This window comes from Leucoraja erinacea, chromosome 2 (genome assembly GCF_028641065.1).
Source record: "Leucoraja erinacea ecotype New England chromosome 2, Leri_hhj_1, whole genome shotgun sequence".
Classification (NCBI taxonomy): Eukaryota; Metazoa; Chordata; class Chondrichthyes; order Rajiformes; family Rajidae; genus Leucoraja; species Leucoraja erinaceus.
In genome coordinates this window covers 22662445-22668444 of record NC_073378.1, presented here as the reverse complement: position 1 = coordinate 22668444, position 6000 = coordinate 22662445, and positions in this window count along the sequence as shown.

The window sequence follows — 6000 nt, the reverse complement described above, 5'->3', positions numbered from 1 at the left end:
GGGAATTCCATAAATTCACAACTCTCTGGGTGAAAAAGTTTTTTCCCACCTCAGTCTTAAATGACCTCCCCTTTACTCTAAGACTGTGGCCCCTGGTTCTGGACTCACCCAACATTGGGAACATTTTTCCTGCATCTAGCTTGTATCTACAACTACATGGTGACTCCACTACAACTGCACCTACGACTACAGGATTATCGATTATCTCCATGGTGACCAATTTTTGGTTGCAGAACATTTTTCAACATGTTCATGGATAGGTTTGCCCACACTGACCAACATGTCCCATCTACACTAGTCCCACTGCCTGTGTTGCCATATCCCTCTTAACCTGTCCTATCCATGTACCTGTTCAAGAAGGAACTGCAGATGCTGGAAGATCGAAGGTACACAAAAATGCTGGAGAAACTCAGCGGGTGCAGCAGCATCTATGGAGCGAAGGAAATAGGCGATGTTTCGGGCCGAAACCCTTCTTCCGTCTGAAGAAGGGTTTCGGCCCGAAACGTCGCCTATTTCCTTCGCTCCATAGATGCTGCTGCACCCACTGAGTTTCTCCAGCATTTTTGTGTACCTATCCATGTACCTGTCTGATTGTTTTTTAAATGTATCAATAGTCTGTGCCTCAACTACCTCCTCTGGTAGTTTCATTTCAACATAAAAAATCATTTCATATCTGAAGACTGTTTATTTAGATGAAATTAAATGTACTGGAAGCAGGTCAGCACTTTACATCACGAAATAATCCCATTGCCAAGAAACTCAGCTGTAGTTAGTAGCATTGTGTGTGTTATTTAGTAACCATTCAGCATTTCTCCCTGCTTCCATACTTTAATTCTATTGAAGTCAATGTCACTGCATTTCAAACGAGAGGAGTAACTGTATCTTGTAACTATAGGAATATGATGCATTTCTAGCCATTTGTCTCTTAGCAGCTGAATTGGGGCATGGCAGACATGTGATACACCACTCATTAGGGTGCAGAGATTTTTTATCAGGTTCCAATTAGTGAAGGAGAAGGAGGTTCGTCATACAGCTTGAAAATGTGCCCTTCTGGCCAACTTGCTAATGCTGACCAAGATGCCCCATCTACACTAGTCCCATCTGCCTGCATTTAACCTATTTCCCTCTAAACCTTTCCTGTCCATGTACCTGTCTAATTGTCTTTTAAAGAAAGCAAATGGTATGTAAGAAAGCGAATGGTATGTTAGCATTCATAGCAAAAGGATTTGAGTATAGGAGCAGTGAGGTTCTACTGCAGTTGTACAGGGTCTTGGTGAGACCACACCTGGAGTATTGCGTACAGTTTTGGTCTCCTAATCTGAGAAAATACATTCTTGCCATAGAGGGAGTACAGAGAAGGTTCACCAGACTGATTCCTGGGATGTCAGGACTTTCATATGAAGAAAGACTGGATAGACTCGGCTTGTACTTGCTAGAATTTAGAAGATTGAGGGGGGATCTTATAGAAACTTACAAAATTCTTAAGGGGTTGGACAGGCTAGATGCAGGAAGATTGTTCCCGATGTTGGGGAAGTCCAGAACAAGGGGTCACAGCTAAAGGATAAGGGGGAAATCTTTTAGGACCGAGATGAGAAAAACATTTTTCACACAGAGAGTGGTGAATCTCTGAAATTCTCTGCCACAGAAGGTAGTTGAGGCCAGTTCATTGGCTATATTTAAGAGGGAGTTAGATGTGGCCCTTGTGGCTAAAGGGATCAGGGGGTATGGAGAGAAGGCAGGTACAGGATACCGAGTTGGATGATCAGCCATGATCATATTGAATGGCGGTGCTAGCTCGAAGGGCCGAATGGCACCTATTTTCCATGTTTCTATGTAACTCCTCTGGGTAACTCATTCCATAAACCCACCACTCTGTACAGTAAGTAATGTACCTGCAAACATCGGGGAGGCCTCCATGGTGTCTGGAAACATGGCCAGCAGGCAGGACTACAAGTCAGACTGAAGTGCAGGGGACTACGACCCCCTCTCCCTACCACCCTACTAGCCAATGTACAATGCACAAAATAAAGTGGAGGACAAAGTCATGGCTGCTTTATCAAAGGGAGCTGAGGGAATGCTCTGTGTTCTGTTTCACACACACATGAATCACCCCCAGCTCCCCAGACTCAGCCGTCCAGCCTGAAGATTTTTCCATCCATCGTATGAACTGAATGCAGGCATCTGGGAAAGGGAGATGTCGGGGCGTCTGCCTCATTGTTAACTCTTTGTGGTACACAGACGAGACAGTTCTGTCTAACTCCTGCTCTCCGCAACTGGAACATCTGGCGGTGAAGTGCCACCCCCCCCTTCTACCTCCCGAGGGAATTCACCTCCATCATCCTGACCGCAGTCTACATCCCACCCCTGGCTATCCCTCTCGCATTGGATGAGCTGCACGCTGTGGTCATCAAGCATCAGTCTGCGTACACTGAAACCTTTACCACCACAGCCGGGGACTTCAACAAAGCCAATCTGAAAAAAATCACCCCCAACTTCAACCAACATGTCTCCTGCAGTACCAGAGGATTAAACATCCTTGACCACTCCGACCATTCAGCGATGCTGCTTCTTCCTGCATACAGGCAGCAACTGAAGATCGCACCCCCAGAGCTGAGGACTGTACAGAACTGGGCTGGGGAGGCAGAGGAAAAAGTACGGGACTGCTTGGAGTCAGTAGACTGGGCAATGTTCAAGGACTCAGCAACAGACCTGAATGATTACGCCACAGTCATTACAGACTTCATAAGGAAATGTGTGGAGGACTGTGTTCCTACAAAAACTATCCAATGAATATTTATTACTGAATATTTATTACATGTCATTTGAACCTCAGTGAGGCTCAAACGAAACTTAGTTTCTACAGCCATACAAACAAAGATAACTCCTACAAGACACACACACCAACACAATTTACACAAACATCCATCACAGTGAATCTCCTCCTCACTGTGATGGAAGGCAAAGTCTTGTCTCTCCCCTGCACCATTTTTCTCCCGATGTTGAATCCCCAGGCGGGCGATGGTAAGTCCCACGGCCATTTTAGGCCGCACCGGGCGATGTACGGCCCCGCTCCAGCTCTAAAAGTCACAAAGTTAGAGCCCCCGTCAGGCGCTGGAATGTCCTGCGGCCATTAACGCCGCGCCGAGCGATGCACGGCCCCGGTCTGGGTCGTTCCAACCCCGCGACATGGGCGGGAGAAGTCGCGTTGCGGGAGCTCCGAAAAGCGGTCTGCACCCGGACCCGCAAGCTCACGATGTTCCAGTCCACCGGACCTGCGGCTGCAGCTGGAGCCTCCGAGCTCCGGGTCGGGCCGCAGCAGCGAGTCAACACCGTTCCCCACGCTCCGATGCCAGCCAGCCCCATGATGGTAAGTCCGCAGTTCCGCGGCTGGAGCCCCCAGGTCGTTCCAGCTGGAGGCCGCTCCACGGCTGCTCCACGGTGCCAGGCCCCAACGCCAACGGAGACCCGACAGGATAAAGGTCGGGTCTCCCGTGCAGGGAAGAGATTTTTTAAAGTTTCCCACTCCCCCCCCCCTCCCCGCTCCCCACATATACACAGTTAAAAACAGTATTAAAAAACACGAACAACTACACTTAACTAGTCCAAAAAAAAAAAAAAGACAGACAGATAGGCTGAAGGGGCCGCTGCAACACTGAGTCATGCCGCCACACCACCATCCGAGTGTTTCCTAACCAGAAGTCTTGGATGGACCTGGAGATCCGCATTCTTCTGAGGACCTGATCCCGCGGATTCAGGTCTGGTGAAGCAGGGATCCATAAGAAGTCCAGATAGACCTTGACAAGGCCATTAAAAAGGCCAAAAGGGACTTCCACTCAAAGCTGGAGGATTTTATTTAGCGAATGCAAAGTCCTTTAGCCAAGCAGTTGCCTCTTGATTTGCTGTATGAAGGGTGACAAGTCCTCCTTTGAGTCTTTGTTGAGGGCATGCTTCAATGATGTGTTGCATTGTTTGCTGCTCTCCACAAGCACACCGTGGGGTTGGACAATGGATCAGCGTTCTCGTCGCGCCCCCCGTCAGTACCCAGGCTCGCCTGGGGAAGCCAATGATCCTTCCAGCAGACTAAATTCTACTAGACGACGCCTGAGAGCCAAGTCAAAGAATCCTAGTCATTATCCCAAAGCCGAAAGCAGCAACAACGACCAGCCTCAAGAGCTGGAGGATGAGACGGATGTTCGGCAACAGTGGCAGGGCTTGAATGTCATCACCTTCTTCAAGCCGAAATCAGGAGGCAGCTTAAGCGACAGCGAAGCATCACTCCCTGACGAGCTCAATGATTCAGATTCAGATTTAGATTCAGATTCAATTTTAATTGTCATTGTCAGTGTACAGTACAGAGACAACGAAATGCACAATGATGTGCCTTTTCCGAGCCCCATATGCCCTGATGGTATTATAGTCACAGTCACAGAGGCTGACGTCCGAAGATCCTTCAGGAAAGCCTCGGAAACCGTCTGGATCTGATGGTATACCCAATCGAGTTCTCAAAACCTGTGCAGGCCAACTGGCTGGAATTTTTGCGGACATTTTCAACCCCTCATTACTGAGGTCTGAGCTTCCCATCTGCTTTAAGAGGGCATCAATAATACTGATGCCCAAGAAGAGTAAGATGACGTGCCTGAACAACTATCGACAATCGGCACTAATGTCCGTGGTGATGAAGTGCTTTGGGAGGTTGGTTATGGTGCATATCAACTCCTACCTCACCAAGAACCTCATCCCATTACAGTTCGCCTACTGTCACAACAGGTCAACGGAGGGTGCAATCTCATTGGCTCTCCACTCCACACTGGGCAACTTGGACAATAAAAACGCTTAGTTGTTTATAGGCTACACCTCAGCACTCATTACCATCATCCCTTCCAAGCTGGTTACCACCCTCTATGCAGGGATTCTCCCCCTCTACATCGGGGTCCTGGGGTGGAGAGAATTTCACGGAGGAGTCCCCTGCAACCTGTTTCTCTTGCGGTTCACAGGCTCGCCAGTCACCATCTAAGGGATTTATCGGAGTCGCTGCGTTAAAAAGGCAGCCTGCATCATCAGAGACCCACACCACCCTGGCCACACACTCGTTTTATCCCTGCCATCGGGAAGAACGTACAGGAGCCTGAAAACTGTAACGTCCAGGTTCAGGAACAGCTTCTCCCCTACAGCCATCAGGCTATTAAACACTACAACCTCAAATAAGCTCTGAACTACAATAGACTATTATTATTATTATTATTAATATTATTATTATTATTATTATTCAACTATTATTTGTTTTTTATATGTGCGCGTGTGCTTGTACGTGTATATGTGTATAATAATATGGATATATAGATGTGTGTGTGTGTGTACTTGTGAGTGTGTGTATATATACACACTGAACTTTTTTTTCTCGTTTATTGTATTGTTTACAGTGTACTATGTTTACATATTCTGTTGCGCTGCAGCAAGAAAGAATTTCATTGTTCTATCTGGGACATATGACAATAAAACACTCTTGACTCTCTGTTTGAAAGAGTAGCCCCTCGGGTTCCCATCAAATCCTTCCCCTATCACTTTAAACCTATGTCTTCTGGTTCTTGGTTCCCCAACTCTGGGTAAAAGACTATGTACCGTATCTGTTCTCCTTGTGATCTTATACACCTCCATAAGATAACTCCTCACCCTCCTGCACGCCAAGAAGTAAAGTTGTGGCCTGCTCAACCTTTCCGTTTAGCGCATGCCCTCAAGTCCTGGCAACATCCTCGTAAAGCTTCTCTAAACTCTTTCCAGTTTAACAACATCCTTCCCATAACCAGGTGCTCGCAGACCCATCTGAAGCCAAGATTTAATTGCAGGGATCATGAAAGCAATTCATAGCCTTTTCAGATCCTACAGATAGGCTTCATGATTCCACTTAACATTCAAGTCTTTATATAGGGAGAGATTCGGTACATTTCAATGCTGATTTGTTTGGCAATATGATTGTTTGGCAATATGATTGTTGATTGGCTT